Source organism: Schistocerca serialis, chromosome 6, assembly GCF_023864345.2.
Source record: "Schistocerca serialis cubense isolate TAMUIC-IGC-003099 chromosome 6, iqSchSeri2.2, whole genome shotgun sequence".
In the NCBI taxonomy this organism is placed as follows: Eukaryota; Metazoa; Arthropoda; class Insecta; order Orthoptera; family Acrididae; genus Schistocerca; species Schistocerca serialis.
In genome coordinates, this window is record NC_064643.1 from 107929846 (window position 1) to 107953607 (window position 23762).

Genomic DNA, 23762 nt, shown 5'->3' on the forward strand with positions numbered 1-23762 from the left:
ATAGAATAGACATTATAAATTGTAGAATCAGTTGTAGTCTCCTTGCAATGGAGTTCATTGTAATGATCTTCCTCATTAATTGTTGAGTATACCTGATAAATATTTACGATACATTTCATTGTTAGATATTTGTTTTCCATGTCTTCAATGGGAATGTTTTCATCTTTTTAGTTTTGTGAATTGAACTGTAAATACTGAACTGCTGCATTCATTTATGACATACTCATAATAAGGTTCGTCCATCTGATATAAACTAAAGCACACGAGCATTGCTAAATAGGGCGCAACCTTTCCGAATGGCAATTTATCATTCCAGATACCATTATTATTCAACTGACCTTCCAGTACCCTCATTTTGGTATTATTGTTCTCCGTTACAGATACGTTATCCTTTTGAATCCTTCTGATTTTTTTCCAATCGAAGGAAAGAAAATAGTATCAGTCTCAAACTGAATATGTTACAAATAAGATCTTACGATGATTGCCGCTTCTTCACTTCAGTCTAAACTCTAAAGGCTTAAAACCGCTTTCCATAATAAAAGGAAAATTCCACCACTTTTCCTACTCTTTCTTTAGTTCATACGTATATAATGTCGTCATCCTGTACCATTACTGTAGATGATGTATAAACTGACATATGGAGGATCGTTTGCAGATTTATCAAGAGCTTTCAGTGTAAATTTCGTCAAGATGCAGCTACATGTTTACTCAAAAACAATAAATCCAAAGCAAATTGGTAATACACATCGCTGCTTCTTCCTGTAAGATTATTTACAAACTGCTAGTGTTTCGTTACGCAACATCCATCTGTCAAATAATTTTCGTTGCTTGTCTCGTTTAAAGTTCAATGTTTTTTTGGACGACTAGGGGGCTTCACTGAAACAAGAGAATTACATATACGATGATGAGCGGCAAGGAAAGGGCTGTTGAATGTACATGCACAATTTATAATTAACTCCAATACAGTCACAAATAAAGGCACACGTAAGTAAATATTATTTAAAGTCTGAGTCAGAATAGATATATTCGCTTGCTCAAAATCACGCATCTTAATACAAAGGGGCCGAAGTTGAAGTACATGGTTCTCTTAACCAAATATCACTTAGGTCTTTTCAGATAATTTTTCTTGTGCTATAATCATATACTGATGGCCCCATTTTTCAAGGAAAATTTTTTTACCAATGACGAGCTGAATTTTATGAAGCCTAGTAGAAATCTGAGATAGCAATATAGGTAAACATACAAGTGGCATGGCGTAAACATCTGAAAATTCAAACTGTTTGGTGTTATGTGTGGTTTTCCTTGTTGTGGAGATACATGAGCGCATTGTAGAACTTTCAGTCTCAGGATCATATTTGCATTACCTGACTCAACGGAAATAATCACCAAGACTCTGATAAAATAAAAAATACCAGCATTTGTAATTACACAGACACACAGCGCAACTGTAGGTGTATATTTACAAGGAATTGACATGCATAGTGTTCGAAACTAAGTGGTCAGCAAAAAAACAAACGTGGACGAAACATCAGTGTAAAGATTAAAACCTATTTTTCTGCAAATGAACTCACGTCATTGTTACACTCTTTATGAGATTACACCTACAATGTCCTTACAAAGAATATTATTTGTGACACAAAGTACCAAAATCTTGACAACAGTGGCATTTCTTGTAATTTATTTCAACGACTTCGTTTGAAACTGTGACATTAGGCAGTCTGCTTTGTTTCCTTTAGTATCCTACTTGCGACTTGTAAATTAAATTGTGGTGAATAATACTATTTTTATTTTTATTTTTCTCAATTGTAATATTATGGCAGAGTAAGTGTAAGTAGTTGGTCGGTGTAAAAGCAAGACAGTAATATTAAGAAATAAGGTTTGCCTTCCAGAGTACTTCGAATATTCTTCTTAATGGTGGGCATAGCAGTGACATTCAGCTATCAGAGAAATTATTTTTCAAAAATCTGTGCAGTGCATACTCCCAGGACAGTAAGAATATGTAATGGAAAGTGTGTTAGGAACTTCTTAAGCCCAATAGGACAGCAAAAACGTATTAGCCCCTCATAAAGTAGTTGCACAGCAAGAGTTACACTACTGAGCACATTCTTTGCCAACTATGGCGCAGTAGTAACATCCGGAGTTATATATTGAAGAGGAGGTCGTACAGAGAAAAATAAAGGAGGCGAATGTTATTGTTTTGCGGCTATAAACAGGCTGAGCTGCGTTAAAGAGAATTCCAGTCAGTCTCAAAAGAAGTAAGCAGATTGAAGCCATTAATTCCAAATAGCACAAGTCCATCTTTTGGCTCTATACGAGCTATTGCTATCAGCTGATATTCATCCCACGCTGTGCAAATGATCAACAGCCAGAACAGCACAAAATTTTGGTCAAAGTCATGGTATAGTGATACGCACATACACAGATGGCGATAGCATCGCTTACAGAAGGTATAAAACGGCAATGCATTGGCGGAGCTGTCATTTGTACTCAGGTGATTCAGGTGTCCGATGTGATTAAGAAGACTTTTAACGCGGTATTAAGACTCTGAAAGCAGAATGGTATTTGGAGCTGTGATGATGATGTTTGGTTCGTGGGGTACTCAACTGCGCGGTTATCAGCGCCAGTACAAATTCTCTCAGCCCAATCTCGCCACTTACATGAATGGTGATGAAATGATGACGAGAACACAAACAAACACTGAGTCATCTCGAGGCAGGTGAAAATAACTGACCCCACCGGGAATCGAACCCTGGACCCCATCCACGGGAAGCGAGAACGCGACCGCGAGACCACGAGCTACGAACGGCATTTGGAGCTAAGCGCATGGGACATTCCATTTCGAAAATTGTTAGTGAATTCAATATTCCGAGATCCGCAGTGAAAACAGAGCGCCAAGAGTACCACATTTCCGGCCTTACCTCTCACCAGGGACAGTGCAATAGCCGACGGTCATCATTTAACGACCGAGAGCGGCAGCGTTTGCGTAGCGTTGTCAGTGATGACAGACGAGGCAACACTGTATGAAATAACCGCAGAAATCAGTGTTGGACAGTGCGGCGAAATTTGGCGTTAATGGGCTGCGGCAGCAGACAATCACGCGAGTGCCTTTGCTAACAGCACGACATCGCCTGCGGCGCCTCTCCTGGGCTCCTGGCCATATCGGTTGGACTGTACATCTACATACATACTCCACAATCCACCATACGGTGCGTCGCAGAGGGTACCTGGTGCCACAACTACCATCTTCTCTGCCTGTTCCACTCCCAAACAGAACGAGGGAAAAATGACTGCCTACATGCCTCTGTACGAGCCCTAATCTCTCTTATCTTTGTGGTCTTTCCGCGTAATATAAGTTGGCGGCAGTAAAATTGTACTGCAGTCAGCCTTAAATGCCGGTTCTCTAAATTTCCTCAGTAGCGATTCACGAAAAGAACACCTCCTTTCCTCCAGAGACTCCCACCCGAGTTCCTGAAGCATTTCCGTAACACTCGCGTGATGATCAAACCTACCAGTAATAAATCTAGCAGCCCGCCTCTGAATTGCTCCTATGTCCTCCCTCAATCCGACATGATAGGGATCCCAAACGCTCGAGCAGTACTCAAGAATAGGTCGTATTAGTGTTTTATAAGCGGTCTCCTTTACAGATGAACCACATCTTCCCAAAATTCTACCAATGAACCGAAGACGACTATCCGCCTTCCCCACAACTGCCATTACGCGCTTGTCCCACTTCATATCGCTCTGCAATGTTACGCCCAAATATTTAATCGACGTGACTGTGTCAAGCGCTACACTACTAATGGAGTATTCAAACATTACAGGATTCTTTTTCCTATTCTTCTGCATTAATTTACACTTATCTATGTTTAGAGTTAGCTGCCATTCTTTACACCAATCACAAATCCTGTCCAAGTCATCTTGTATCCTCCTACAGTCGCTCAATGACGACACCTTCCCCTACACCACAGCATCATCAGCAAACAGCTGCACATTGCTATCCACCCTATCCAAAAGATGATTTATGTAGATATAAAACAACAGCGGACCTACCACACTTCCCTGGGGCACTCCAGATGATACCCTCACCTCCGATGAACACCCACCATCGAGGACAACGTAGACGGCTGGAAAGCCACGGGTTGGTCAGACGAGCCCCGATTTCAATTGTTATGAGTTGACGATAGGGTCAGTGAGAGACGCAGACCCCACGAAGCCACGGGCCCAAGTTATCAACGAGGCACTGTGCAAGCTAGTGGTGGCTTCATAATGGCGTGGGCTGTGTTCAAATGGGATGGACTGGGTCCTCTGATCCAACTGAACCGACCGTCGATAGGAAATGGTAATGTTCGGATACGTGGGGACCGCTTTCAGTGATTCATAGATTTCATGCTCCCAAACAACGACGGAATTTTTGTGGATGACAATACGCCATGTAACCAGGCCACAGTTGCTCGCGATTGATTTGAAGAAGATTCTGGACATGAATCCCATGGAACATTTATGTGACACCTGGACGGCTATAGAGGCAGCATGACACAGTATTTCCGCAGGGGTGTTCCAGTGACTTGCTGAGTCCATGTCACGTCGAGATGCTGCACTATGCCGGGCAAGATGAGGTCCGACACGATATTAGGAGGTACCTCATGACTTTTGTAGTCTCATTTTATAGAGGTAATGATACTCATAACAGCTCGGGTCCATGAACTACTGCGTTTTTGATTATTAGTAGAAGTGATGCATTTCATTCCATTGAGTTTTCCTGCCTTGTGACCGTAATTTTGCCCGTATACAACTGAAGAAAAGAAAGCAAGATACTGGCTGCATACCAAATCAGTGGGTTAAGATGATGCAGGAAGGTGCTAATAGTATAAGCGTTGTCGATACTGAGCAATCCATGATTGAAGATTATGAAACACTTTGTCCAGTATCCAAGGTTCTCGGGTGTCCCGCCGGATCCGATCGTTGAAGTCCCACGATATTTCGGCGAATAACCTTTCCGCCATCATCAGGTGGTTCTGATGGAATGATCTGTCTGCTCATTGTCAGTGTTATTTATGTCCGTCGGTTGGGCTTCGATTTCCTGCGCCGACATGTCGGCCGCCGCAATCGACCGTCGGCGCAGGGAATCGAAGCCCGACTGACGGACATAAATAACACTGACAATGAGCAGACAGACCATTCCGTCAGAACCACCTGAAGACGGCGGAAAGGTTATTCGCCGCAATATCGTGGGACTTCAACGATCGGATCCGGCTGGACGCTCGAGAGCCCTGGAAACTGGACATACGCCGGGAAAGCCTCCGATCACACTTATGTCCATTTCGAAAAAACCTGTTCCTCTGACAAATAATCAAGGGAAGTGCAAAACGACGACAAATAAAAACACTGAGTACCATTATAATCGTGTGACTGTAAGTAATACTATAAGTAGTCTTGCCACCGATAGATATTAGTTCAGACAGAAACGGATTCTTAATGATCGAATTCGTAAATGTCGTTAAGAAAATAACAAACCAATAAAAGCTCCTGGAGCAAAGGACATGGGGAAGTGTGCAGCAGCCATTAATCAACAAATCCACATCATCGCTGATACTTTGAGGAGCAGATGGAGAAATACATAACACAAAATGAAAAATATATTGATTCAGAAAGTGAAATCTGGGATTCAGATTAAATGTGGGAATATATTTATAGTTCACGCTATCGTAATTAATTTAGTTCAAAATAAACAAATTTCCTTTCTTGCCAACTTAATTAAAGATCCCTTAACGGGAAACTGCACAACCTGGAATACAATGACTTTCAAAACAAGACAAAAATACCATTTTTTAAACTTATTAGGGTTCCGTGCATCACCCTGTAAAAACGAGGCCCTTACGGAATCGATATGTTGTCCGACTGTCTGTCCGACTGTCAAGAATCTTTTTTCTTAGGAGTGGGTTGACGTATCAAGTTCAAATTGATGTCCCATGTTAAGGTCTATAGTTCCTCGGCGACGTAAAAATTTTAAGCTTCTAAATCACTATAATCAAATGATACGGCTATTTATGTCACATATTTTGGCACTCAAAAACTCACTCGTCTAAACCTATAGGGTGCCTCTCGTTGACCTACAATAACGCAATTTGGCAAGAAGCAAGGTATCACAGTAGAAATAAAGGGAAAGAATACAAAATTTGTTAATTTGTTATTATTTAATATGAAATTTTTTTTGTCTTTTTTATACGTCTGTCTGTCCGTCTGTTAAGTCCCTTTTTCTATTGAACAGTTTGATCAAGTTCAAGTTTGTGTCACACAATAAAGTCCGTCGTCCCTTGGCGGTGTGAAAATTGTAAGCATCCTTCTGAATCTGCTTAGTGTATTCATCTCTTGGTCTTACGGTTTTTTACCCTCCACGCTGCCCTCCAATGCTAAATTTGTGATCCCTTGATGCCTCACAACATGTCCTACCAACCGGTCCCTTCTTCTTGTCAAGTTGTGCCACAAACCCCTCTTCTCCCCAATCCTATTCAATACCTCCTCATTAGTAATGTGATCTACCCATCTAATCTTCAGCATTCTTCTGTAGCACCACATTTCGAAAGCTTCTATTCTCTTCTTGTCTAAACTATTTACTGTCCATGTTTCACTTCCATACATGGCTACACTCCACACAAATACTTTCAGAAAAGACTTCCTGACACTTAAATCTATACTCGATGTTAACAAATTTCTCTCCTTTAGAAACGCTTTCCTTGCCATAGCCAGTCTAAATTTTACATCCTCTCTACTTCGACCATCATAAGTTATTTTGCTCCCCAAATAGCAAAACTCCTTTACTACTTTAAGAGTCTCATTTCCTAATCTAATTCCCTCAGCATCACCCGACTTAATTTCACCACATTCCATAATCCTCGTTTTGCTTTTGTTGATGTTCATCTTATACCCTACTTTCATGACACTGTCCATTCCGTTCAACTGCTCTTCCAAGTCCTTTGCTGTCTCTGACAGAATTACAATGTCATCGGCGAACCTCAAAGTTTTTATTTCTTCTCCATGGATTTTAATACCTACTCCGAATTTTTCTTTTGTTTCCTTTACTGCTTGCTCAGTATATAGATTGAATAAAATTTGGGAGAGGCTACAACCATGGCTCACTTCCTTCTCAACAACTGCTTCCCCTTCGTGCCCCTCGACTCTTAATAAACGCCATCTGGTTTCCGTACAAATTGTGAATAGCCTTTCGCTACCTGTATTTTACCCCTGCCACCTTTAGAATTTGAAAGAGAGTATTCCAGTCAACATTGTCAAAAGCTTTCTCTAAGTCTACAAATGCTAGAAACGGAGGTTTGCCTTTTCTTATTCTAGCTTCTAAGATAAGTCGTAGGGTCAGTATTGCCTCACGTGTTCCAATATTTGTACGGAATCCAAACTGATTTTCCCCGAGGTCGGCTTCTACCAGTTTTTCTATTCGTCTGCAAAGAATTCACGTTAGTATTTTGCAGCCGTGACTTATTAAACTGATAGTTCGGTAATTTTCACATCTGTCAACACCTGCTTTCTTTGGGATTGGACTTATTATATTCTTCTTGAAGTCTGGGGGTATTTCACCTGTCTCATACATCTTGCTCACCAGATAATAGAGTTTTGTCAGGACTGGCTCTCCCAAGGCCGTCAGTAGTTCCAATGGAATGTTGTCCATTCCCGGGGCCTTGTTTCGACTCAGGTCTTTCAGTGCTCTGTCAAACTCTTCACGCAATATCGTATCACCCATTTCATCTTCATCTACATCCTCTTCCATTTCCATAATATTGTCCTCAAGTGCATCGCCCTTGTATAGACCCTGTATATACTCCTTCCACCTTTCTGCTTTTCCTTTTTTGCTAAGAACTGGGTTTCCATCTGAGCTCTTGATATTCATACAAGTGGCTCTCTTTTCACCAAAGGTCTCTTTAATTTTCCTGTAGGCAGTATCTATCTTGCCCCTAGTGAGATAAGCCTCTACATCCTTACATTTGTCCTCTAGCCATCCCTGCTTAGCCTTTTTGCACTTCCTGTCGATCTCATTTTTGAGACGTTTGTATTCCTTTTTGCCTGCTTCATTTACTGGGTTTTTATATTTTCTCCTTTCATCAATTAAATTCAATATTTCTTCTGTTACCCAAGAATTTCTACTAGCCCTCGTCTTTTTACCTACTTGATCCTCTGCTGCCTTCACTACTTCATGCCTCAGAGCTACCCATTCTTCTTCTACTGTATTTCTTTCTGCCATTCCTGTCAATTGTTCCCTTATGCTTTCCCTGTAACTCTGTACAACCTATGGTTTAGTCAGTTTATCCAGGTCCCATCTCCTTAAATTCCCACCTTTTTGCAGTTTCTTCAGTTTTAATCTACAGTTCATAACCAATAGATTGTGGTCAGAGTCCACATCTGCCCCTGGAAATGTCTTACAACTTAAAACCTGGATCCTGAATCTCTGCCTTACCATTATAAAATCTATCTGATACCTTCTAGTATCTCCAGGATTCTTCCATGTATACAACCTTCTTTTATGATTCTTGAACCAAGTGTTAGCTATGATTAAGTTATGCTCTGTGCAAAATTCTAGCAGACGGCTTCCTCTTTCATTTCTCTCCCCCAATCCATATTCACCCACTATGTTTCCCTCTTTCCCTATTCCTACTCTCGAATTCCAGTCACCCATGACTATTTTCATCTCCCTTGACTACCTGAATAATTTCTTTTATCTCATCATACATTTCATCAATTTCTTCATCATCTGCAGAGCTAGTTGGCTTATAAACGTGTACTACTGTGGTAGGCATGGGCTTCGTATCTATCTTGGCCACAATAATGCGTTCACTATGCTGTTTGTAGTAGCTTACCCGCACTCCCTATTTTTTTATTCATTATTAAACCTACTCCTGCATTACCCCTATTTGATTTTGTATTTATAACCCTGTATTCACCTGACCAAAAGTCTTGTTCCTCCTGCCACCGAACTTCACTAATTCCCACTATATCTAACTTTAACCTATCCATTTCCCTTTTTAAATTTTCTAACCTACCTGCCCGATTAAGGGATCTGACATTCCACGCTCCGATCCGTAGAATGCCAGTTTTCTTTCTCCTGATAACGACGTCCTCTTGAGTAGTCCCCGCCCGGAGATCCGAATGGGGGACTATTTTACCTCCGGAATATTTTACCCAAGAGGACGTCATCATCATTTAATCATACAGTAAAGCTGCATGTCCTCGGGAAAAATTACGGCTGTAGTTTCCCCTTGCTTGCAGCCGTTCGCAGTACCAGCACAGCAAGGCTGTTTTGGTTAATGTTACAAGGCCAGATCAGTCAATCATCCAGACTGTTGCCCCTGCAACTACTGAAAAGGCTGCTGCCCCTCTTCAGGAACCACACGTTTGTCTGGCCTCTCAACAGATACCCCTCCGTTGTGGTTGCACATACGGTACGGCCATCTGTATCGCTGAGACACGCAAGCCTCCCCACCAACGACAAGGTCCATGGTTCATGGGGGAACTTAGAACTACTTAAACCTAACTAATCTAAGGACATCACACACATCCATGCCGAGGCAGGATTCGAACCTACGCCCGTAGCGGTCGCGCGGTTCCAGCCTGAAGCGCCTAGAACCACTCGGCCACTGCGGCCGGATAGTTTTCTCAGAAGTAAGGTTAGTGGACTTGTGGTGTTCTGGAAAGCTTCAAGTGTATTTTGCAAATAAAAATGGTTAACCACGTACTGCAAGCAATTTGCTCTGAATTCACTTTTCGGTACTACATTGTTTCCCACAACCAGAAACACGTTTTCTTATCCGTTTGACTACAGTATCTACATCTACGTACATAATCCACGAGCTCACGTACGGTGTGTGGCGATGGGTGGTATGTTCAGTGCCAGTCGTTCCCTTAACTGTTCCAGTCTCAAATGCAGCGCCAGGAAAATGTGTGTCCGTATCTTTCTGTCAGATAAGTAATCTCCCATCTGTTGTCATTACTGTCCTCAAGCGACATGATTGTGGCAGAAAGTGGAATCGTTCTGCAATCTTCTGTAAACGATGGTTCTCTGAACTTCCTCACCAGCGTTCCGCAGAACGGTACTCTTCTTCCCTCTAATGATTCCCACGAAAGACCGTGAAGTTATTCCGTGACACTCCTGTACTGATCGAGTCGATCGCTAACGAATCCAACCCCACAACTCTGCATGTGCTCGTTCCATTTAATGTCATTTAGTAGCTTTACTCCCATGCGCGTAACCGACATGACTTTGTGAAGCAGCATACCATTAATGATGAAATCGAACATTACAGGAATGTTTCTCTAGCCATTCACATTAACATAAAATTATCCACGTTTGTTTATGTCTTTTAAATCAGTCTTTGCAACTACAGAAAGCGTCGTCTACGTACACATTTCCCAAGTCTTCTTGTATTGTTTTCAATCTAATTTCCCTTTGTCTTGCATGCAAGCAACACTTCTGGATGTAAGTAGAAATAATGCAAAAATGCAGTCACCGATCACGCTTCAATCCAATAAAACTAAACGCGTTACACAGAATAAATGTGCATCTTAGTAGCTGCATCGACGATTTGAAATACCTTAAATAATTATACAACAATTACGGACGCCATGACCAAACATTTCTATAATATATTCACATTAAATGAACCAAACAGAAGTTGTATCCAAGTAATTCAGAATCTTCTACAGCCACTTAACGACAACACTTCCCCGCACACAACAGCCTCATCAAAAAACAGTTCTAGATTGTTGCCCGCCTTTTCTGACAGACCATTAACGTGAATGGAAAACAGCAGCGATGATAACACAATTCCCGTGGCACACCTGACGTTACCAATAGTTAAAATGAATGCTTGTCGTCTTGGACGATGTAGGCGGTTCTGCTACTGAAAATGTCTTCGACACAATTACAAACCTAATGTATGACAACTGCAATTAACCTGCTGCATTGCTAAGACTAAATATCTGTCACGTTTTCTTCAGTGTCTAGTCCACATTGACAAGTAGGCGTGAACCGCGTGAGTATACAGGGAGTTGGGAAATTCCCGTTACAAACTTAATATATCGAGTTCCATTGTGCACTCGACTGTGCATGCCAGCTAACTGCCTCGCACTTTACTACTTGGTTGAAATGGCTCTAAGCACTATGGGACTTAACATCTGAGGTCATGAGTCCCCTAGACTTAGAACTACTTAAACCTAACTAACCTAAGGACATCACACACATCCATGCCCGAGGCAGGATTCGAACCTGCGACCGTAGTGGTGGCGCGGTTCCAGACTGAAGCGCCTAGAACCGCTCGGCTACAACGGCCGGCGCACTTTACTACTGTGTACCATTCTTGTTGTCCAACTGCGAAAGACAGTGCCACCCAAGTTTCCGGAAACTCATCCCCAAGGGCTTGTAGAGGGAAGTGAGTACGTAATATTTTGAATAGGAACGCATGTCCGGAAACGCACCCTTTCCATTCTACGACGGTTTCAGTTAAGATGTGTATCGCGTCCACGTCTGCTAAGGGAAAGAGAATAGCGTCAGAGTTGCTTGTCTCAATATGCAGTAAAATAGACAGGATGACATGTATTACTCCCATGGACTATTTCTTGCGGGGTCGAAGGGGAAATTTATTATTACGTGACGGAAGACGATCTGCTGGCACGAGTTCTGGCCGCTGCACTAGAAACTGAAGAGACACCATGCGCTATGGAGAGCGTGTACCAGAAGATGCATCGCAAGGATAGCGTCTGTAACGATGTCGGTGGTCGCCACATCGAGCCGCTGTTGTAATGCATCAGTACTTTTCTGTATATATGGCGTGCTGGTTTCTGTTTTGAAATAACAGAGACACGTAATGTTTAAGTGTTAACACAAGCAAATGTGCTTAAATGATAAAAGGATGTTTCGCTATGTTTCCATTAGAATTTTTACCTAATATCAGAACAACGTCACATCCAAGCAGAAGTGGATGAGTTAAACGACTTAATTTCAACCGCCGTAGAACGTAAATGATACATTTACGGACATAGGTTCCTGTTCAAAATATTATGTACTCACTCCCGTCTACAAGTCCTAGAAGTTAGTAACAGGAATTTCCGAATACCCTGTATACACAAGGAGCAGGGGAAGGGTTTCTGGCCGGCCGGAGTGACCGAGCGGTTCTAGGCGCTTCAGTCCGGAACCGCGCTGCTGATACGGTCGCAGGTTCGATTCCTGCCTCGGGCATGGATGTGTGTGATGTCCTTAGGTTGGTTAGGTTTACGTAGTTCTAAGTTCTAGGGGACTGATGACCTCAGATATTAAGTCCCATAGTGCTCAGAGTCATCTGAACCACTTGAAGGGTCTCTTTGTGGACATCAGACAATGAGTCAGGCGACGTCTCCCATGATTTCGAGTGTGATGTCTGTCTATTGTGAAGCTCTGTCTATACAGGCCACACATGCACTCTTTTTATCCCTCTTTAAAGTAACAGTAGTTGGACGAAAGTTACTTTTTTTTTTAAATTATTTCACATAAGCAACTAGCCGCTACGTGTAAGTTCTCAGGCAAATCCAACACCTTCCATGATAACCCTGACATGATAGCAAATCCAGCAATATGTCACATAGCTCCGAATAAATCGTGACATTAAATTAACCAAAGTAATATGATCAACGAGTGAGCAAATGGAATACCACAGACTAACACAAGAACGACTAAATGCATGTCATAGTTCCCACTGTGAAACAGACGCAGTTGCGAGGGGAGGAACGAGAACAGAAGCCGAGAGCAGAGCCGTGTAGGCTAGAAGGCCCTACGATAAGAGCGGGGCAACGGGACACCCACATTGCCGGCCGATAGCCGGGAGGTCCATCCCCCAGCCCAGGTTAAAAGATAGAGCCCTCCAGAAGAACAGTATAGATCTTACGATGACACTAAAAGGGCCACACCAGCTACAAGTTTTAGCGTGAGACTATAAGTGTCTCTGTTATGTAGCAAACATTACAAACATTGCCCCACCACGAAAAGTATAACATTGGATGGACAGAATTTTTGTAGGCCGAGCTTAAGGTTAACATTGACACGCTGACTAGTCAGTTCAGAACACAGCCAGATACCTTTTTCTTAAACCAACTTCGGTAAACAGTAGTAAGGATAAGTTCGAGGAGTTGCTACCGAGACGACGAGGTGTGTGGAGCTGCGCCGCCCGCCACCCCTGATGCTGCCTAACCACCGACAAGGTAATGAACGCACGCGATGCCGCATAGGAGCGCATAAGGCTTCTCTCAGAACTGCAGAAGTCTCATCTGTTACACCCCCTTTTTACGTAATACTACTGTCGATCGTCAATTAAACTTCGTGGTATTCACATTTGCTACTTGAAGTTAAAATCTGAAACGCGATGATTTTTCTGTTATATAATTATTGAGAAGCCACATCAGCCACTGTAATTTATGACAAGTTAAATAAGTAATTAAAGATAATCGAGGGTCACTGTAGACCATTTTGATAGTTTTCTCTTTTGTGAAACTTAATTAAAACTTAGATTATAGATGTGATATGGCATATGACATCCTTCGATCCATTATAGAACTTGGAAACCCATTCAGGGAATATTCGTTCACATTTTTTGTTGAACGCAGTTGGTTTTTATCATCCTGTATTAAAATATTTCCTTTTATCAGTAGTATAATTTATAAACAATGTTTCGTGAGTAGAATAAAAATTCCAATGGTAAACTTAACTGCTTTTTCGACGTCATTTTACCAGCTAACTAAAAATACGAAAGCCTTGAACCCCTTCCACTAAATTTAGTTAGTATTAAGATTCTTTTACAGGGAGTGCAGTGGAGCTGACGCTGAAATCATTAAGTATTTGATTATATCATCGCTAGTCTCACTGAACTCTTCTGAACTCTACATGTCATGTGTGGTCTGGCGTCTCCTTACCAGTAACAGGTCCCAGGTTCAAACTAGTCAATTCCCTAAAAAAACACGCTAAGTACGTCGTTGCGTGAAAGCCGTAGGGAGACACGACTTAGAACAGATACCACGCAGAATGTTAGACACGCTGCATTCAAATCCGTCAGGGAACGGACTACCTGTTTGTAAGCAGTATGAGCAGTGACGGCAATACGGCAGTAGACCGGGGAGCAATGAGGGTAAAGCTGATTCAAAAGAAGACGTGAATTACACAGTCCGGTCGCATTAAGCGACCATCGTCTATGTTCGACATCAGCGTGCGATAACCTCTCACAGACGCCAGGTGGCAGCACTAGCAATGAAGGGTATATAAAGCGTGTCGGGGGATGCAGGAAACAGTGCAGTCGTTATCGTAATGTGGAAACGGAGCAGTTTATCTGACTTCCAAAACGGCATGATTATTAGCTTTCGGGCCAAGGATGGAACCATTTCCGAAACGTCTAAGTTTATAAATTGTTTGCGTGCCACCTGGCTTGATGTATACCATGCAAAATAGCGCTATGCAAAATAGGCGCCGGGGCAATTGTGGTGCATCACGGGATAACGGGCGCGGAGATGTGTACGAGCGATTAGACCGGCAACTGTTGAGGAACTGGCCACCCAGCTGAACCACGGATCTAACAACAGTGTCTCCTCAACGACCGTTCATCAAACGTTGCCACATATAAGGCTCCTGCAATACGCGCCTTGTTCATGCACCTATGCTGACCGGTGTTCATCTGCGACGAAGGCTGGAATGTGCACGCTATTTCCCCAACTGAATGTCCATTGAGTGTTTCCTTCTCAGATGAATCACGTTTCGCGCTCCATCGGACAGATGGCGGTTGGCGTGTACGGTGTGAAACATCTGAAAGCAAACACCCTGCAACAACCAAGGGAGCGATATGGTCTGGGGACCGTTTTCCTGGCATTCCCTGGGTGGTCTCGTCATTCTGGAAGCCACAGTGGATCAACAGAAGTGTGCATCTATCTCCGGGGACAATGTCCACCCCTACATGCAGTTTGTTTTGCCTCTGCAAGATGGCTTTTACTCCCAGGACATAGCAACGTGACACACAGCTCACGGTGCCCGAGTGTGAGTCGACGAGCACCAGGATGAGTTTCCCGTACCCCTCTGCCCACTAAAATAACCGAGTTTAAACCCAATCGAGAATATATGGGACCACCGCGCACCGTGGCTCCTCAGACGTGAAACCTACCGCAGCAGGCCACGTCACTGGAGTCGACATGGCTCCACAGCCCTGTCGGTACCTTCCAGAATCTCGCCGATTCTCTTCCCGCACGTCTCGCTGCAGTCCGCGTTGGAAAAGGCTGCTATTCAGTATTTTGAGTGAGCGTCACAATAAGGTTACTGGACTGCGTATAATGTAATGCATCAGGTAGTAAAGCATTCTTGGTTCAAATGGCTCTGAGCAATATGGGACTTAACATCTGAGGTCATCAGTCCCCTAGAACTTAGAACTACACTACTGGCCATTAAAACTGCTACACCACGACGTGCTACGGACGAGAAATTTAACCGACACGAAGAAGATGCTGTGATATGCAAATGATTAGCTTATCAGAGAATTCACACAAGGCTGGCGCCGGTGGGGACACCTACAACGTGTTGACATGAGGAAAGTTTCCAACCGATTTCTCATACACAAACAGCAGTTGACCGGCGTTGACTGGTCAAACGTTGTTGTGATGCCTTGTGTAAGGAGGAGAAATGCGTACCATCACGTTTCCGACTTTGATAAAGGTCGGATTGTAGCCTATCGCGATTGCGGTTTATCGTATCGCGACATTGCTGGTCGCGTTGATCGACAGCCAAGGACTGTTAGCAGAATATGGAATCGGTGGGTTCAGGAGGGTAATACGGAACGTCGTGCTGGATCCCAACAGCCTCGTATCACTAGCAGTCGAGATGACAGACATCTTATCCTCATGGCTGTAACGGATCGTGCAGACACGTCTCGATCCCTGAGTACAGATGGGGACGTTTGCAAGACAACAACCATCTGCACGAACAGTTCGACGACTATTGTAGCAGCATAGACTATCAGCTCGAAGACCATGGCTGCGGTTACTCTTGACGCTGCATCACAGACAGGAGCGCCTGCGATGGTGTACTCAACGACGAACCTGGGTGCACGAATGGTCAAAACATTTTTTCGGATGACTCCAGGTTCTGTTTACAGCATCATGATGGTCGCATCCGTGTTTGGCGACATCGCGGTGAACGCACATTGGAAGCGTGTATTCGTCAACGCCATACTGCCGTATCACCCAGCGTGATGGTATGGGGTTACACGTCTCGGTCACCTCTTATTCGCATTGACGGCTCTTTGAACAGTGCAGGTTACATTTCAGATGTGTTAAGATCAGTGGCTCTACCGTTCATTCGATCCCTGCGAAACCCTACATTTCAGCAGGATAATGCACGACCGCATGTTGCAGGTCCTGTACGGGCGATGCAGTGGAACGAAGAGGATTTTATTATAATGGGAACGTGTGTTTCTGTCATGTTGTTCCGACATGACCGTTAGGGACGAGGAGAGATATGAGGGACAGTGTACATTTATAAGGCAGTAGATGAGACAGAGTGTATGGAAATCTCTGCGTTTGTCTGCACGCAGCCAGGACAATTTTGCATATGCTGGTGAAATGTGATCAAAAAGTCGAACGTCACAGATATATCGGACGCAGGCATTCATATCCAGTTCTAGACGTCGCGAATTTTCCTGAGAGGCCTTGTAGGATAATGTCGCTGCAGTCAATCATTGGGAGTATAAGCGTTTGTACTAATTTCTTTTTCAGATCGAAAGGGAAGAGCTTTTTATATTTTTGTAGGACATGAAGGGATGCTGATGCTTTTTTTGCACACTACAGTTACGTACTCGGTCCAATTTAGATTTTCATCTATTATTACTCCCAAACTCTTTGCTGAGGGAGAGAAGTTAATGTTTGTTCCATTTAGGATAAGAGGTGGTACGGATTCCCGATGTTTTGGGCTAAAGAGCTTAGAGTGACCAACAAGTACCGCTTGGGTTTTAGATGGATTTAGTTTTAGATCTATGTCCAGTGCCCATTTTGACAGTGCATCGAGGTCAGTATTGAAATTTTCAATAGCTTTCTTGAGATTGCTTGGTTTCGCACTTAGATACAACTGAAAGTCATCAGCATACATATGATATTTTCAATAGGTCAGAACCGATGACACATGATTGACATACAGAGAGAAGAGTATAGGACCTAATACTGAGCCTTGGGGAACGCCTGAAACTACCCGCCGCCATTGTGATTTTATATTCCCAGACAGGACGCGTTGCTGACGAGACGTCATGTATGAGCGAAACCAACCACTTGGTGAGAAATTTAGACCGCTAAGTTTGGCTAGTAAGATATCGAAGTCAACAGTATCAAATGCTTTGCTGAAATCTAAGAAGCAAATGATAGTCGCTTCTTGTCTGTCCATGGCAAGTTTCAGGTCATCTGTCACCTTTATCAGTGCGGATGTTGTGCTTCGATGTTTACGGAAACCTGACTGGTATTCGTCTAGTAGGTTGTTACTAGTTAGGTAGTTGGTGAGCTGGTCATGAACTATATATTCGAAGGCCTTTGATAGTGCAGGAAGAAGGCAGATGGGGCGGTAGTCAGAGGGTGCTGTGGCGATGTTCTTTTTAGGCAGTGGCTTAATTTGTCCCAGTTTCCAGGCCTCAGGGAAAACACTTGTGATTAATGAATCGTTGAAAATGTCTGTTATAGAGGGCAGTAGTTGGTCAATAATAAGTTTTACCATCTGGATAGTGATGCTATCATGTCCAGTAGATGCTGATCTAATCCGCATTATGGCTTTCTTGACAGTACTGCATGTGACGTGCTGTAGATAGAATTTTTCTTCGGTACAGTCGTTCATCCCCATGAAGTAATCAATGATTCTCTGGTTTTTTTTGCGGCTCAATTTTGGTTGTAGGTAATGTGAAGAATCGGTTTAGTTCTTCAGCTGGGACCATGGGATTTTCTGCAACTTTTATTTTGCCTAAACCGAGACTACGGAGATTTTTCCACAGGATAGCTGGTCTATATCTATTGTCAGCTAATGTACGGGCATGTCTGAGCTTAGCGTTTCTCACCGCTTGACTGACTTTGTTTCGTTTCTGCTTGTATGCAGTATGATTTTCAGGTGTAGGGTGTATCTTGTATGCTCGATGTGCAGCGTCTCTGAGATTCATGAGCTGTTTTAGTTCATCAGTCAGCCAAGGTGCAGGTTGCCTTTTTACTTTTCTGGTCTTTATTGGAGCATATTTGTCATATAGTTGAGTAATTTTGTTAGTGAAATCCTGGAGTTCGTCGTTTATGTCCATGAGGGGAGTAGAAGTCATCCCCCAAACTATTTCTTGTGCCTCAGTTTCGAGTTCAGGCAAATTTATGCGTTTGAGGTCTCAGTATGTAGATAGTTTTTGTTTCTTTCTACGACATTCTAGTGCATGCGTCATGAAAATGATGTCATGGGCAGACATGCCAGGCGCAGATATTTGAGAGGTGCGGATTATTCTATGGAGATTTCGTTGCGAATATATCTATGAAAGTGTGACTGGTAGTCGTGTGATGAGTAGGTGCCAGCTGAAGTAGCGTCATATTTGAGGAAGAAAGCATCCTCTTAAATTTCCCAGTGGAAGGACTATTGCACGGAAAATTAATGTTAGTGTCATCTGCTATAATTACATGTTCATATGACGATTCGAGAGTAGAGAGGGCAGTTTCGAAGCAGGCGAACCCACCTACTTTCGGAGGTTTGTAAAGGACACATATTAAGCACTTTCTGTTAAGTGATTTGATCTCTATGAACATATATTCCTCTTGTTTATCTACATTGTTGTCGGATGTGTGTAGTACTGTAGGTGACAAATCAGAGCGTATGTACGCCCCTACTCCGCCCCCTCGTCTGTTGCAACCGTCGTGCCTGAGAAAGATATAGCCATCTAGATTTACGGAAGTTGTAGGAATACTTGGTTTGAGCCAAGTCTCTGACAAAAGTATTACGTGTATATCAGCAGTTTGAAATATATATTTGAACTCGTCGAAGTGAGCTGGCAGAGACTGGACGTTTGCATGTGCAATATGCAGCTTGGTACGTTAGGGTGTTGATTGCCCGAGGAGGCTGCCGACCGATGTTTGCGAGTCGTGGTTGGGGGTGACAAGAGGGTCTGGCATGAGGAATGCGGAAGGCGTGTGAAGGGGGGGGGGGTGAGGGAGTGTCCTCCCAGTTCTGTGCAGTGAAAGCGGACGGGAGGGGGAGGGGGTGGGTCACCGGGGAGGCAACGGGATCTGCGGCCAAGGTCAGCGAGGTCTGCAACGGTTCTGGAAGTAGCCGTGGGCTGGCAGGGGAAGGAATTTCGCTAAGCACAACGGGAGTAATCTGCACGTTACGACAGAGGGTGATATTAATTGCACTTATGAGGATATCAACTAAAGTATGATGGTGGGTTGCTAATTAAGGATGGAAGTGAGACTACCTTATGTAATAATTAATAAAATTACATGAGAAAAACAATTAAAGATGAAAATAGTTATGTGGAGAAACGAAAAGTTGATAATACAAATAAAAACAAAAATTACACGAGAAAAAATAATTAGAGATGAAAAAAAATAGTTATGTAGAGAAACGAACAATTTGATAATACATTACTTAAGTTATGGTTGACACTGTAAACAATATAAACATACAGGTTAGTGGCAGCAAGATTAGACATGATTTAGCTTCTAAAGCACAGGCTTTCGAGTTCATTAACACTGCAAATTGTTTTCTTTCCGTTTTCGGTCTTAACCATTATCCTGTCGTCATTTGTCCGTACGTTCTGTAGCCCAAATTTCGAAATCGCGCTCTTCAAAATGTTTAGTCTTTCAGAGGTCAGATCCTCGCGTACTGTCAGACCCGACTTCGCGAGATTCTTCTTTGCTCTGAAGACTTCAGATCTTTTCCTGTACGACATAAATTTCACTATTAAAGGCCTTGGTTTTGCAGAACCTGGCGACCTACGACCCACTCTATGACTTCTGTCAATGTCACTCAGTCACCTGCACGCCTAGCTTCTCTTGGACAAGGTTTATCACAAGCTCATCTGTGTTCTCTCTGCTGCTCTCTGGAATGCCGAACAGTCTGAGATTATTGCGTCTCTGATATTGTTCGAGCTCGTCCGTCTTCTCGATCAATTTCTGTTCGAGCAGTCGTGCTTTCTCCTCACTTGATTTTAACGATGTGTCCAGTGCACGGATCTCGCTCGCATTCGCCTCCAGAGTTTTCTGTATTTTGTCCGTCACTGCTGCAGTGACGGCATCAGTGATGGTTTGAACAACGAGCCCGAGCGTCTCCTTAGCCTGGCTGCACTGCGGCACTCACCTCACCTCAGCCTTCACGAGTGCGGCGACGTCAGCGATGGCGGTCGGAGCGGCCGCAGCTCCCGGTGTGGACTCCACCCCTGCGCTGTCGCCGGCCTGGCCGTTGGCTGCACTGCGCGTTGTTCGGCGATTTTCCATTTTTAGTGCGATTCCGTGTAATTGGTGCTCAGTATGTGATGTAAAATACGACACTCGGCAGTAGATATACGGCCTTAGTATATGTAGACTAGCCCAACTTCTTAAAACACCCCCAGATTTCACGTAAGCGCGAGCCAAGCTAACGCACGTCACTCACTCGCTGCCATGTTGCACATTATTCAAATAATTCAAGGTTTTTCTTGATACTCTGAGAAGATATGAGTGTGTGTAAATTTTCAATTTAGCAAGAATGTAGTATTGCAAGTATCTTTTGATTTGATGAAAATTAAGTGAATTAAGGAGAAATAGTTATTCCTTGAAAGTGCTATTTACTCTCTGAAACTGAACTTTTGCGGTAGTAGGAGATACGTGTATCTTAGATGTCAGATGCACATTTCAAGTCATGCGAAGACTTTTAAATAATTATCCGCTGCACATTAATGGGGCTTAACGTGTTGGCTCCTATTTGATGAACATTTCACCCGAGCCAGAACTATATTATTTGTGAAGCACTTGGGACTTAGGTACTGGGACAGTTATCAGTTAAATACGAGGCCCGACCCTCTATAGGGCAGCTTGTCTGTACATTGTGCAATACGAAGAGACATACATGATCGATGCACAAAAGTCTTGCAGACTAGGCTGTTGACGCAAATGAGGAACTGCTTTGCAATTCAGTCGTTATCGATAATTTGTGGTATACTGTATAGAAAACATTCAAGGTAATTTGACGCAACGGCAAGAACAGGCCTCTTAGAATAATTTATAGACTACGCTGAAATTTAGGAGTCATTTACTTTACAAAACACATGCCAAAAAAAGCTTTAAATGTTCGGCAGTGATAAAGTAATGCGTACATACTAGGCTTTTATTAATATTTATAATCGGGATCAAGCTGCGTCCCACCTCAGCTTAAGGACAAGGATTTATACAGGGTGAACCAGAATTCCACCGACGACAATTCCGAGGAGGTTCTGGGACATGTTTCGAAAGTTTTGGCGCAATAGAGCCATGGTCTCAGAAAGTTTATTACAGAGAAATAATTTAATTATGATTAATTCACTTTTTTACCCACATTACCTTCGTTTCTGTAAAAATATCTTCACAAGAATAAAAAAGCCTGTAACATGCACTCATGATAATGTATAATGCAGAACACAGAGTAATGCATCAACCCTCGAATGAAAAGTACTGTTAGGTGTTTGCTGTCGCTTCTGGAACAGTTCAAGGTCGTTGTAACACTCTTCAAGTGGAGCCCATACATGACGCGCATATTGGCCAACTCTTTCATGAGTAAATCTATTCATAGTACTGCTTTGTATCACTGCTAACGTACGACAAACATCACTTAGAAAACAAACGTGAGACAGCACAGAGCAGTACTGAATGCAAGCTTGAGGAGCAAGAGTAAGGTGGGCATTACTGTTTTCAACAAAAAGTACTGCTCGACCACGATATTATTGCACTTGGCCTCCCGTGACCGTTATCAGAAGCATGCGCTGACGGTACGGTAAACAAGTATAGGGGTGATTAAGGAAAACGCATCACACTGTGATAGCTTTCAGGACACTTGTGGATAACACTATCAAGTGGTTCAGTGTGTCCTCGTGAAATATCACGACAAAAAATTGTAATCAGCCAACCAAAGCGCCCTCATTCCCATCTGGAACAATGTTGTAGTAAGAAAAAAATGTTCAAAAATGTGTGAATCGTTATGGGACTTAGCTACTAAGGTCATCAGTCCCTAAGCTTACACACTACTTAATCTAAATTATCCTTAAGTACACACACACACACACACACACACACACACACACACACACACCCCAGGGAGGACTCGAACCTCCGCCGGGATCAGCCGCACAGTCCATGACTGCAGCGCCTTAGACCGCTCGGCTAATCTCGCACTAATACTGTGAGTCAATGGAAGAAGTTTGTTTACACACAAAACACACAGTACTCACAACAGATATTTGCACTGTTATGCTGATATTTTCAGTACAATACAAATACAACAGTGAATGGGGGGTTAAGAAATCAAAGGAGACCATGGGTCCCCTTCCTCAACATACTACAACGACGGTTGCCAGGCATTGTTATAAAATTTCGACTACTACAATAGTAGCGAATACTGTGCATTGTTTCCGAGAGCTTATACCCAGTAGGACAATAATACTCGTCTTATCTGGCGACAACTGGCATTGGATAAGATTTTAATTATTGCAAGCTATAATTTGAACAACCCGAACGCTCAGATTTGACACCTGTAGCAGATTCAGAAAAATAAAAACTATCTGAATACCTACTAAGAAATTCTAGCCTTCCATATAAGATACTGAAATTTGCACATAAAATACTTTGAATTAATCACGGATGAATTAGCATTAGGATTTCTTATGTACTCAAGTAATAAGGTTCGGTAAACAATTCACACTTATAAATAAGCCCACACTATGGATGCTTTTATGGTTCACAGTTAAATTGACTTAGAATTACTTCGATACGCTATGCTCACATTGAGAGGTTGAAACTTTGTCATGAAGTTGTTCTGAAGAGAAGCCCCAGGGAGAAAATTTTTTTTTGTTTATCTTAGAAGTTGGCTATCGCAGAATAAACTATCACAGAAGTGTGGGTCATAAAACTGACATTGAATCTTTAATAGTTTCTGACAGTCAGCAAGTAGAACGAAAATGGCCTCAGCGATGCTTAAATTATGTGTACAAGCGTTTCCGGACTCAAATTCGATCGACAACCAAACATGCGGTAGTCGCGTATAAAAGATTCGAAATAAATTGATATAATACTGAGCATACGTCCGAAGTTTTGCCGATAGAATTCGTGTTCGTCTTTTATGTAGTGTTATAACTTCACCAGGTCTGTGCAGCTGCTTGGTAAACTGGAGGAAGAACCGTGGTGCATTCTTACTTGGCTGAAGGCTTGCCTCTGGCAAGTGACGTGTTAACTCGGCAGCAGGTGGCGTCTGTTGCGAAGCAGTGAACTGTCAGGCTTTTATAGCCGCATCCGGTTGTTGTGCGCCTCTCTTTCTGCCTGGGGAATCACCTGCTCGTTATCTCACGCCCGCAGCTCACGTCCGTGGCATGACCGCAGACTGTGTGCCTGACCTTGGCCCCACTAGCTGGCTACCTGGATACACTGATCAGGGCCGGTTCACACAAGCGACGTATCATTATTATTTTCGTGGCATTCGATGAGTGATCTGATCATTCGGCCTCCAAATTCGTGGGATTTAAACCCAATCGAGAATA

At 43.0% G+C, this 23762-nt stretch overlaps 1 long non-coding RNA gene across 1 annotated transcript in view; it reads right to left on the minus strand.

Moving 5' to 3' along the window:
- The window catches only part of LOC126484580 (uncharacterized), a 30479-nt gene extending 6991 nt beyond the window's left edge, over positions 1-23488 (minus strand). The window contains exon 1 of the long non-coding RNA XR_007587884.1: positions 23422-23488. This is a non-coding gene — a long non-coding RNA (uncharacterized LOC126484580). The remainder of the gene's footprint in view (positions 1-23421) is intronic.
- Between the last annotated feature and the right edge of the window lie 274 nt (positions 23489-23762).